Source organism: Lactuca saligna, chromosome 7 (assembly GCF_052625555.1).
Source record: "Lactuca saligna cultivar CGN05327 chromosome 7, ASM5262555v1, whole genome shotgun sequence".
NCBI classification, from domain to species: domain Eukaryota; kingdom Viridiplantae; phylum Streptophyta; class Magnoliopsida; order Asterales; family Asteraceae; genus Lactuca; species Lactuca saligna.
The window spans coordinates 14,320,824-14,334,308 of NC_136423.1; the positions used below are offsets into that span (position 1 = coordinate 14,320,824).

Consider the following 13,485-nt stretch of genomic DNA (forward strand, 5'->3'; position numbering starts at 1 on the left):
AATGTCCCCTATATATATATATATATATATATATATATATATATATATATATATATATATATATATATATATATATATATATATATATATATATATATATATAAAGTTTCAAATTAATTAATAAATGAAATTATTAATCAATTATTTTAAATAAATTATTATAACCAGTGATAATCACGGTTATAAAATTAATTAAACTTTTATAGTAAAAACTTAAAATTATTAATTACTTATTTTAAATAAATTATTAATTAAGAGATATTTTTTTGTTATATAAAATTATAATTGTTGATTTAAATTAATACATGAAATTATCTCACCTTATAATGTATATTTATGTTATTTTATTTTTTATTCTAATGTTATTGATTTAATGTAAATAGATTGTGAAATTTAAAATTTAAAATTTGAAATGAAAAATTAATTATTAATTTAATATAATTAAAGTGGAAAATATAAAATTTTAAAATTTAAAATGAAAAATTAATAGGTTGACATGTGGCATGATAGGTAACATATAATATTAGTAACGATTTCTAATATTATGAGACTTGTCAATAGAAGAATAAACTTATTCATTTATTAGAGTATATATATATATATTCTATCATATAAATTTCTACTAACACTTATTGATCAAAAGAATATTGTTATAAACTCATTTTAATAGTTTTACTTAACATCAAGACATAATGTAAGTGAATTAGTCAAAAAGTAGCATTCTTAGAGTGAACATATTTGGAGGTATACCCATCGGCTAAAATTTACATACTTTGACGACATTTAGGTGGGAGCATCGATGAAAATATGACTCTTGCTCGGAGACTACTTAAATGTTTGAAGATAAATTTTATTATTAATTAGAAATGAAGTGAAATCTATGTTGGGTTGCTTCCACTTTGTTATTACATTATTGGAATCTTTAGAATTTTTTTGTTGTTAATCGAGGTTCCAGTAAAGGTCTTAAGAGCACCTGTATCGCTAGCTTTCAATACATTGAGGTTCTACTAAAGGTCTTAAGACCACCCACATCGCTAGCTTTTAATACATTTTCAATGTTACGTTTCCACTATTTCCAAGCTAAGTAGGATGAGTTTTTTTCGAAGGTAAAAGTATTCCAAGTCTTATCTCTCTATATTTTAATATTATATTTATATCAATAATAATATACTATATATTTATATGGTTTGCTTAGTATATTTTTATGATTTGTTTAGTGTATAAAACATGCGATCAATTTTAATTTTTTAAATTATATTTTTGAAAAGATTCAAAATATCTAAAAATTTCATTATCGTTAACTAGAAAAATGATACGAAAATATTTTCTACCCCTACCTTTAACCTTCGTGTTCCGCCCCTGCTTTTGAAGGAAGAAGAAGGTTTTGGTAGTGTTTTCAGCATCTTGGCTAGCTTCAGGACTTGACGACTGGGGATTTCTCGGTTGTTTTGGACAGATTTTTTCATGATGGTCTGATCATCACGACATGACGATAGTTTGGATCAAGACTAAGTTGGCTAATTCGGATCATGGTCGAGTTTGGGATCAGGCCGAATGCATTTCTCACGATGTGACCATGGGTTGGTCATGACGTGAGGGTCAGCTGATGGTAATATTGATCGTTAACTTTGACCTGATTGTTAACTTGTGGGTGTGAGTTGACTTTTGGTCAAAAACTACAAGTTATAGAGTATAAACTAAGGTTGGACCTTGTTTGAACATTTTCAGTTACTTTCAGTTCTAAAGAGATGCCATCTCACTTGTTGTACGATGATAATTAAATTTATTTAATAGAAAAAATTTAGAGTCTAATTTGCTTTTTTTTTTCTGATTCCTATGATACTAATTTTAAACCATGTTGCTCCTTTCATCGTCTACTTTTTAAAATTATGAACATGCCATTATACTATGTCTCTTTCATGGGAACCCAATAGAAAAAAAAAGTGTTGATGCTCTATAGAGTATCGATCCCTGTAGAAGAACTATCTTTGGGTGCCACAAACGTGACATGTTTAAAATACTTTTGTACTTGGTAACTTCTCTTTAGATTGAATAAATAAAGAAGGAAATATAAAACATACACATGAAATTTTAAATCTTTTTGTTTGTCACCATGTACATGTATCAAATTGCCTACAGGAGAAGAAGCTAGAACCTAAATTGAAATTGAAATTGAATTCCATTATTTGCATATGTACCTTAAAACAAATAAAAATGTTTTTTACTCTTTAAATCTTGTAATCAATATCAATTTCAATGGAAGTACCGGTATGTAAATTAAGTACGTTGCTATTTCTTGCACATAACCTAAAACACATATGCATATACATTTCTCCTGAATTATGTGTTGTTAATTACACTGTTACCATGAGAACACATACGAGTGCAACATTTTCTATAGGAACGAAAGTAGGATGCTAGAATTCACAAATAAATAAAAATTCATTGGTACAATATATTTCCTGCAACAATGCATTCGTTTTCATAGCAAAAGTGGAAAGTTGATCAGCAGGCAAAACATGTATAATTGCACCAGACTCACCGGCCCTCTGGTCTCTTAATAACATTTGTTCCTTTCCCAAAAATCCATCCAACTACAGTATTTGGTACAAGCATTCTACAAAACACTACACTTCATCATCATAAAAAGTATCTTCCTCAACGACTCTATTAGGAACTTTCATAAGAGCATCTTGGGCTGCAGCTGCACAATGCATCACCATATCATGATCATCATCTTCATTATTTTGGGGTAACTTTGCAAAAGGGCAAACAAATATTAATGAATCTTTCCTCTAAAATAGGGACAAAGTCAGCATCTGACATAGTTTTGACTACACTACAGTATCACATTTTCCATTTACACAAATGATTCTTCTATATTTAAAGAATATTTTATACACATTCTTCAAAACATGAGAGGTATATGAAGATTTATCATCTCTCTTTTGTTACCAGCCTTCTTGAAACATAGATTTGGGCGTTTCTTGAAGAGGGATCCCATGTTCTTTTCCGTATAGCCATAACTTTTACAACTGGAAAAAAATGATGGTGACTACATGTACAAAAGAATAATAGACTATCCAACAATCAAAGTGTTCCTCTTGATGGCAAATCAATAACCCCTAAACCCACATATTAGTTTACTTCATAATTGCAATAAATTTGTCTTTACATTCTTCATATTTGCAACTGTTTTCATTTGAGATGGTTTAGGTAAATGCGTTCTGAAACAGCACAATGTATATTTGTGAACTTCAAAGACTTATATTATTACATTGGGAACAAGCTACCGTTTTCTGCTACTCAAATTGGTCAAGCTTTCAGAAATGAGGTCATTTTTCTTTTGTTAAGGTCCACTCGAATTGGATTTTCTTTTTAGTTCCCTGTTTATTGGTTTTTACTTTTTAGTTGCATGAAGCAATAAAATTGGGAGTGGATAAGTGGACTTGTTGAAGTCAAATTTCATGAAAGCATGAATAAGATACTTGTTGAATTTCATATGACAGAATATCAAAAAAAAAAATTAACACAAAATATCAAACCATCAAATTTTGGTTTTTTGGTTACATCAAGAACCTGACATTTTTTCTCATATTTTTTCAGATATCTCCACGGCAAGGTCTTCTAAGAGTTCGTGCATTTATACTTGTGGAGATCAAACACTTTGTGGATCCTGATGATAAATCACACCCAAAATATTCTGAAGTTGAAAACCTCGAGTTGCTCATGTTCCCAAGGGATTTACAAATGTCAGGCCAATCTACAAAAAGACTTTGTCTTGGTGAAGCTGTTTCTAAGGTTAGTTGTTATTCGATGTTTTAGAGCAAAGGATAAGAAATAACAATTAAACATGATTTTCTACAAGGGATTGTGAAAAATCAAACACTTGCGTACTTCATCGAGAGAGTATATCTATTTTCGACATGTCTGGGAATCGATGAAGAATGTTTGCGTTGCAGGCATCATCTCCCAAATGAGACAGCCTACTATGTTGCAGACTACTTGGATGCTGAAAACGAATCCTCAATCCTACTTAACAGTCCCATCAGGCCATGTAATCACCTATAGTTAACCATATGTAAAATTAATGGTCAAAGTTGCATAGATTCATTAAGCATTAAGGAAATGGTGACGATTGAAACTTATAACTATTCTAAATAGGTTGGCTTAGTGAATTCCAAAGGAATGTTTCAGTTAAGTATTCTTACCATTCATAGCTCCTTGTTCATGAACCAAGATAACAAGATCTTTAACCAAGATAACAAGATCTTTAAAACTTTCATTTACTTCTTTACAAAAAGCCAAAAACAACATGGAAATATTACACATGTAAGAAATCTACATCTTTTCATTATTATGAACACCATCAAGTGAAGAACTCGCCCGTGGCTACATCAAACATGGATTTGGGTCATTGATAAAAAAAAACTAATAGAAAACCAATCATTTATTTTTCTTCTTGTCATTTAATCATTGAAATTCAAAAGATGAAACTTCTATTGGGCATTTCATCAAACACATTATGAGCATAATCAGAAACTTCTTTAGCAAGATATATTAGAAATCTTCCTAATGTATATGTATACCCCAATAAAGAACTAATTGTCCCTGAAACTAAGCTATGGTTCCAAATTCTGATTACATATGTCTATTAGACACAATTTGACAAAAAACTTACACTCTAAAAATCAATCCAAAAAGGAAATAGAAACTTAATCCACATATTTATTAGATTAACTACCTTTGCATTTTGGTGTAGGAGCATCGATAATCCAATACATCAAAAAAGAAGGCAAGAAGCAGGGATGTTTTGATATCGATGTTTTAGAAAAAAGTAGGGATATATTTGAATTACTTTTCAAAGGGATGGATGAATACCGGAGAATCAGGAAAGGTGTTCGTTTCGATATTTGGTGACCAAAAAACTGAAAACTCGATCAAGAGAAAGAAAGAAGCAAGTGTATGGCGGTGAATTGGGAAAGACGATCAGTGAAAACCAAGTGTCCCCAACAATCGTGTTTGGTTGAAGAAGGTGGTGGTGGTAACGGACGTCATCTGTCTCGGTCGACTATTGGGGGAGGAATTCGAGTTAGGCTTCGACGGGAAAAGGAGACGTTGAATCGGTGGGGTTATGTGGAGAATGCCAAGAAGTAATAGGTGAAGTTAAAAACGCATGTTGAGGTACGTTACATCGTTACAAACGTAGGGTACGTGGCCTGAAACAAACCCTTTAGATTTGATTTTCAAGGAAAGAGAATAAAAAGGTATATATATATATATATATATATATATATATATATATATATATATATATATATATATATATATATATATATATATATATATATATATATATATATATATATATATATAGGGTTTGGGATTAATTGCTTAATGCTTTGTCAAATAAGGGTTCATTTTGTCATTTTTGTAAGAATCTAAAATTGATTTTGGATTTTATGAAAAGGATTTTCATGGAGGGACCATTTTTGTTTAATGGTTCAAACTTTAAATGAATTTAGGGTTTGTGTTCCCGATCCATTTGTTGATTGGGCAAGTGAAAAGTATGAACGAAGCAGACGAGTGATGGCGACCGAAAGGATTCATGAGTGCTTGCCGGTGACATTGGGTTTCGCCGATCGATTAGCAGGGGGAGATCGTCTCTGGGGTTTAACGAGACTCTTTTGCCCTTAAATGGGATAACATTATGTATATATAGTACGTATAGATTGATGTATAGATGGGTCAAGTTACATTATGTATATACGTATAGATGGATGTATAGATAGATCCGCATCTAAGGGGTTGTTTGGCAGGATCTGAATTTTTAAGATCTGAATTTTTAAGAGGTCTGAATTTCTAAGAGGGTCTGAAATTTTAAGAGTTGAATGTTTAACATGTTGTTTGGTTGGGACCTCTGAATTGTTCTGCTGAATTATTAAAATGACCATTTTACCCTTCTGTTTTATTTTTTATTAAATTCAACTGTTTATTTAGAGAATAACCTAATAAAAATTCTTAATTATGTATTAAAAAAATATATAAACACCATATAAAATCCAAATTTAGCATAAATCAAAATTAAACACAAATCCAAATCAAAATTAAATATTTTTAAATCCACAATATCATACTAAAATCCAAATAAAATCCTACAAATTTAATTTCACCCCAATTGATTCGCAATCTGGTCCCGTAAATTATCCATGTATTCATTTCCTTGTGAACCCCATTCCATATCGTGTACGTTTTCGCCATCATTTTGTCCCCCTTGTGGTTGAGCATTGTTCTCCTCGAACGCCATAAATAACTCATCATGAATATCGCATTTCCTTATGAAATTGTGGACTGCAAAACAAGCAACGACTATATCTCTTTGCACTGAAAAAGGAAAAGGAGCCATTCGCTTTAGGATTGGGAATGTCGCCTTTAAAACACCGTAAGCACGTTCAATAACATTTCTGAGTTGCGCATGTGCATGATTGAACTGTTCTTCCTTAGTTAACGGACGTCGCCGTCGATAGTTGGCTAACCAATACCTCGTGTTGCGGTAAGGAGTCATAAATCCATGAGTGTTGGTGTATGCAGCATCGCAAAGGTAATATTTATCTGTACACATGAGTAAAGGAAGTATTATATATAGAAATTAAATATTGTATTTTAGAATAATCTTAAAAAGAATTAAAAACCTGGAGGAGGGAACGGAAAGCCTGAAGTCGGGTTACATGCAACTTCTTTCAAAACTCGCGAATCATGTGTTATACCCTCCCAACCGGCCCATACGAATGTGAACATCATATCAAAATCACAAATTCCTAAAACATTTTGAAAGCATTCACCTTTTCCTCTTCCCCTATAGCGAGTTTGTTGATCAGCAGGCACGACTGCATGTACAAGAGTTCCATCTAGCGCACCTATTGCTCCAAGAAAGATTTCTTTTAGCTTACGATGCCTCTCTGAGGAATTCACAGTTGCATTAGAATTTGTTGGCACTATAACTTCTTTTGCAAAAATCATCATTGCATTTAGCACCTCATGAAAGCATCTATGAACTGTTTCTGTAGAGTGTTGAAACCTTCGTTTGATAATCCTGAACCGTTTATTATGTGCTATAGTAGTTAAGAACATAGCCATTTTTTCTTCAACGCTTATATGCCTACTACTTTGCAACCAATTGTTTCGTCTAAAATGATTGCATAAAAGTACATATGCTTCACGTGAAAGACGCATCAGGTCTTTACATTGTGTAGAAGTTCCATGTAACAATTCTTGTGTATGTTGATGACCACTCATTTCCGAATCATTATCAATTGCCCTTCCAATTCTGTTGGATGCTAGATTCAACCAATAGCAACATAGTAACAGGAAAAATGCAATTTCTTCATCCGAATCCATAAACAATCTGTTATTTTGAAAATACATAACAATTATATTAACAACATATAACATAAAAATTCATCCAAAACATCAAGTCATTCATATCATATAAAAATCTCGCAATGCAAAACATCAAGTAATCCAAAACGTCAAGTCATTCATGTCAAGTAATCCAAAAAAAACCATCTAGTTCAAACCAACATCAAGTAATCCAAAAAAAAAACCATCTAAACCAAACATCAAGTAATAAAAAAAAACCGTCTAGTTCAAACCAGACATCAAGTTATCCAAACATCTAGTTATCCAAAAAAAACATCAAAACATTCAAAAAATCTTCTTAGCGAAACATTCCATAATGTGCTCCAACAGTCTTGACCCAATTCTCACAAATAGCTGGATCAATGGTTAACCACACTTGCCTCTTATCCGCACCTTCACCAAAAAGAGCAACAGCAGTAGTGTATCTTGGATCAAATATTCCCCATCCTAACTTCTCCAATTTTTCCATACACGCATCCAAATTTGAAGAAGAATGCTTTTCCACAAATATTTTAGCAACTGTGGCAATATCTTCACCGATTTCAAGCAATCTTGAATTGGATGCATCTTTACCCTTATCTTTACCCTTATCTTTACTTTTATTTTGACTCTTTGACGTATCTGTAGTCTTTTGTTTTTTTGATTGAGCGGATGACTCGTCACTGAGACCTACAGTTTCTTGTTGAGTGCAATCGATGTCATCAAAGTCATGCAAACTATAGTGGTTTGACTCTTGACTAGGACGGGGAAGGGTAGAAGTTGGCCCCCAACTATTTATGCATGTCGCAGTTGCGCCTTCAAACAACACAAGTGTACAATTTCATGATATAATTTCATGATATAAGCAAGAATATATATGATTTCACTATAATATCAAACACAAATATGGATATTTCATGATAACAGCAACATAACTAATGCACATTGTCAACAACTATTTCAACAAAACAATTGTAAAATTCAATAAAACTAATGGATATTTCATGATTTAAGCAAGAATATATATGATTTCACTATAACATCAAACAAAAATATAGATATTTCATGATAACAACAACAAAAATAATGCATATTAAAAATCCAACATCAACATTCGATCATATAACATTAAAATTGAACATATTACATCAAAATTTCATCATATTCCTTAAACACAATCAAGCCTACCATCAAAATTGAACATATAACTTCAAATTTTCATCAACGTTCGATCATATGACATCAAAATTGAACATATAACTTCAAAATTTCATCAACATTCGATCATATGACATCAAAATTGAACATCAAAATCAAGCCTAACATCAAAAATAGCTTTTGATTGAACAAAGCTATTTAAATCATTAATTCAAGAAAAGTTGTGAACCTACCTTGATTGAAGGCGGCAGACAAAAGAATCGGCAGAAGGAAAAAAAAATACCTTGATTGAAGGCGGCAGACGAAATGGAGATCCTGTCGATGATGGCGCAAGCAGTGAAGTGAAGACAGAAAATCGATGCTGGCAGCGACGCACGAGATGGAGATGGTGCCGGAGTTAGGATTGGTCGACGATTGAGTTTTCGTCGATACCTTTGTTTCACGGACGCAAGCAGTGAAGTGAAGACAGAAAAGGAGGCGGTCGATTAATCTAGGGCAAATTAGGAAGAGTCTCGTGTTTTTTATTTTTCAGACTTCTTTTTATATCTGAAAAAATAAGAGGCATCTTTTAGTTTAAGAGGTAAAAATTAATACTCAAACAAACACTCTGAATTTGAAAAATTAAGACATTACCTCTTAATTTTGCAATTAAGAGGTAAACAAACGGGGCCTAAGTCTAAATGGTGTTTTTGACATTTGGATCACATAAGTAAATGAATGATTTGAACATGGAAATATATCTCATTTGAATAGACCCAATAATATCTTTTCAAAGTTGAGAGGGTAAAGCAAAACTTTCAGATATAATGTATACATATACGACAATTGAGATTTTTGCAGTTCTTCATGGAGGAAAGCAACGAGGCTCTGTTGCAGATGTTGGAAGAAGGACAAAATCAACTCGTTTGATTATGAATAAATTAGTATTTAGGCAAATGGATTAAATATTAAACAATTTAAATATAATAGCGTTTTATAATATATATATATACGTTTTACTAAATGTTAGGTGGTCAAAACTTATTTTTTAATTGAAAAGTCTTTAAGGGTAGCCACAAAGTTCTATAGCTGTATTTGACAATCTGGTCAATAAAATGCAAAAGTTTATAGATATTTAGGGATGATCTTTGACATTTTATTGGTGTATATATTTTTTGGATACTTTGTTCTAAAGGTTTACTTAGCTATGAAGGAAAAGCATATTATTGTGTTTTTTGTATGGCCTTAAAGATATGTGTTCGCAAATATACAACTATAAAATTCTATAGATAAATATAAAATTATTTGAAATTACCTGTATTAATTAATATAACAATCTTTTGAATTTATTTTAATTTAATTTTTTATTTAACCATATACTATCTACTTTAACCAACAAAAATTATTTATGTCACTTGCCATTTTTTTTGAAACATTATGATATGTCATATTGTGGTAATGTATGAAAGAATGAAAATGGCATAAATAATTTTTATTTATTAAAGTGGTAACATATGTTATTTTACCGGATTTTCTTTTTTTCATTTTATTAATAAATTTTATATAGTATTTAAATATAATAATAAATGTATATAAAATTAATGAATGTAATTTTCTTTATAATTTGTAATTTTTTAAATTGAATTCAATTATTTTAAATGTTTATTTATTTAAATTTAAAAGAGAAATTAGCAATTCAATTTTAATAGTTAAATATTTTTCTCTCTTTCCTAAATTCAAACTTTGAATTTTTAGATCTTCATATATATATATATATATATATATATATATATATATATATATATATATATATATATATATATATATATATATATATATATATATATATATATATATATATATATATAAAATAAACTCATGTAAAATAAATTCATATAATATATAAGTTTCACATCTAGTATATCTATATATGATTGTAGACAAATAAAAAATGTTTTATTTAGATTATAAAGATATTGAATATATATATATGATCCTTCTCATAAAATAATGATATGTGTAATTTTTTTCTCCTAATCCCTTTTTTTATTCTGACAGTTTGTCTCATCGAATCAGTGACTCAAGATGATGAATAAGAATAAAAGATATGAGAACAATATTTGTTCAACTTGTTTAATATAATTTTGAACTAACTAGTTCCTTTATCTTGTATAAATCTTGTTATTGCCATAAATACCTAAAATATTAAGACTAAACTGCATAAATGGTTCCTGTGGTTAGCTGAAAATTATCACTTATGTCAAAAAAGGTTTGGAGTAGCAGTGAAGGTCCAAACTTTTCATTTTGTATCGAGTTTGGTCAAATTTGCTTTGAACCTTTATATAAATACGATTTTGCCCTTGTATTTTCTTTTTCTTTTTTCACTTTTTTGTTACATAAATAAAAAGAAAAAAGATACTCTCTCTCTCTCTCTCACACACACACACACACTCTCTCTCTCTCTACACCTTATACTGCCTTCATCAACGCCACCATCATCAGTCAACAATACAATCACCAACACCGGCTAACACCATAATCACCACCACCACGGCAGCACCGGTTAACACCTACATCTATAAAACAACATTGTCATCATAGATCCGAGAGTAACATCATTTTTCTTCTTCTTCTTCTTATTCTCTCTCTCTCTCTCTCTCATATGAGGTGGAACACCACCTGTAACATCCGGATTTCTAGGTATCATAACTTAAGTATTTATTTTTGAGTTAAGAAGAGGGACTAGACGATTTGACGCCTAAACTCGTCGAGTAGGATCGCGATTGATGACTCGGATTAATGAGTGGACTCAATGATTCGGCAAGTCGACTCGACGAGTCTGCGCTATGGATAGAAACCCTAAATCTTTGTGAAACGACCCAAAAATTTCGTTTTTCAATATAACCAAAACCATAAACTGAGTGTCATATCATAAAACCATACGTGATGTATCCCAAACATAATAAAAACACTGTGCGGAAAACTGTATCATACTATGTCAAATCAAAACAAACTAAATCAATTCCCAGGATAAAAGCTAAAGCTGTGGTGTGTGCGATGCTATCACCCCGAGCTCTTCCCTTTGCTTGCGGAAGTACCTGAAACCAAAACTGAAACTGTAAGCACGAAGCTTAGTGAGCTCCCCCAAGCTACCACATACCATACAATATATAATTAAGCACATATTGGGCCTTGCCCACTGCATCAGACCGAAGTCTGGAACTAGCTGCATCGGACCGAAGTCCGGAACTGACTGGGACCTTGTCCCCTGCATCGGACCGAAGTCCGGAACTAACTGCATCGGACCGAAGTCCGGAACTAACTGCATCGGACCGAAGTCCGGAACTAACTGCATCGGATCGAAGTCCGGAACTGACTGGGCATAGCATAGCATAGCAAAACATATTTCAAATAGCATAACACACATGATCATAAACTCATATACTGCATACTACGTCAGGCCGTAGCCCATAACACTTAACACATAAATCCTATCTGAGCCACGAAGGCATCAAACAAACTAACAACTGCATCGGACCAAAGTCCGGAAACTACTGCTACTAAACGGGTCGGCATTGTGGCCTTAGACCCGTTCCTACTGGAAGGAAACTCACCTCGTAAACTGGCTGCTGAGTGTATGACTCTGGGGTCTAACTGCTGTTGCTCCAGTATCTCCCTGGCTACAAGTCCATAAACACACTCAATCAAATACTAAACATTGCACTTAGGTAAAATGACTCTTTTACCCTTGGTCACAGTCAACTCTCATTTGACCTGACTCGCCGAGTTGGGCCGCCAACTCGCCGAGTCTCTACTCTCACACCTCAACCCTACTCGCTGCTACTCATCGAGTATGGCATCGACTCGATGAGTACCCTCTCGATCCAAGAACTCAGACAATCTTCATCCGACTCGCTGAGTCATATGAACAACTCGACGAGTTGTTCTTGAACTTAAGAAGATTGCCTTGGACTCGCCGAGTTGTATGAACAACTCGCCGAGTCCCTCCATTACTGAGTATACCCTCAACTCGCTGAGTCCACCCTACTACTCACTGGTCCCACACGACAGTCACCGCTCAAAAGGAAGGAATCGGGGACTCGCGACTTGACTCGCCGAGTCGTTCTTCCGACTCGCCGAGTCACCGCCATGCAACTATTCTACACTCGTTTCTGCTCGAATCCAAAACATACAAATGATAGATCTGAGTCCAATAAGCTGGTTTACCACGTAAAGTTTCCAACTTTACGTGCACAAACACAAGAACAAGGGAATAAAGGCTAAAAGATGCATAAAAGGGGTAGATCTAGGGTTAATATGCAAAATGGCTCCAAAAAGGCAGTAGATCTGGGCTCTACAAATCCTAAATACACAGATCTAAAGATATCTCGGCATGATAAGGCTTCCATATCAACATAAGGCTTGAGAAAGGCATCAACTAGATCTAAAAAGGGCTTTTAAGCATAAAAAGGGAAAGAAACTAAAAGAATACCTCAAAGAGCTCTTGCTTTCCCTTGAATCTCGGCTCTACACTCCTTCTCCTTGCTCCTTTCTTCTTCTCCTTCTTCAAACCTTCACAAATGCACACAAAATCACTTACAAACACTCAAGGATGAATTAGGGTTTTTCTCACAGCTTCTGAGGGTGAAGGAGGCGAGACTGAGGGCCATAAGGTGGCTTAAATAGTAGGCAACCCGGGGATTTAGGGTTTCACCCAGACGGACAGACTCGCCGAGTCCGGAATATGGACTCGCCGAGTCTCCAGCTAACACGTGCTCGAAACCCCGACCCTACTCGGCGAGTCAGGCTATGAACTCGCCGAGTCCCTCTTGCAAAACTTCAAAACAAATACCAAGGAATTAACATACTGGAAACGGGTCGTTACAATTCTCCCCCACTTATCTCAGACTTCGTCCTTGAAGTCTGCTACGGCTGAATCTGCAAATATCT

The 13,485-nt window shown here is 33.1% G+C and overlaps 1 long non-coding RNA gene across 1 annotated transcript; it reads right to left on the reverse strand.

Annotated features, from left to right (window-relative positions):
• Nucleotides 1-2,524: 2,524 nt before the first annotated feature.
• LOC145005425 (uncharacterized) lies at nt 2,525-5,209 on the reverse strand. Its single transcript, XR_013662570.1, has 2 exons — nt 4,745-5,209; nt 2,525-4,065 (listed from the first exon to the last, which is right to left on the reverse strand). It is a non-coding gene; the product is annotated as an uncharacterized LOC145005425 (long non-coding RNA).
• Between the last annotated feature and the right edge of the window lie 8,276 nt (nt 5,210-13,485).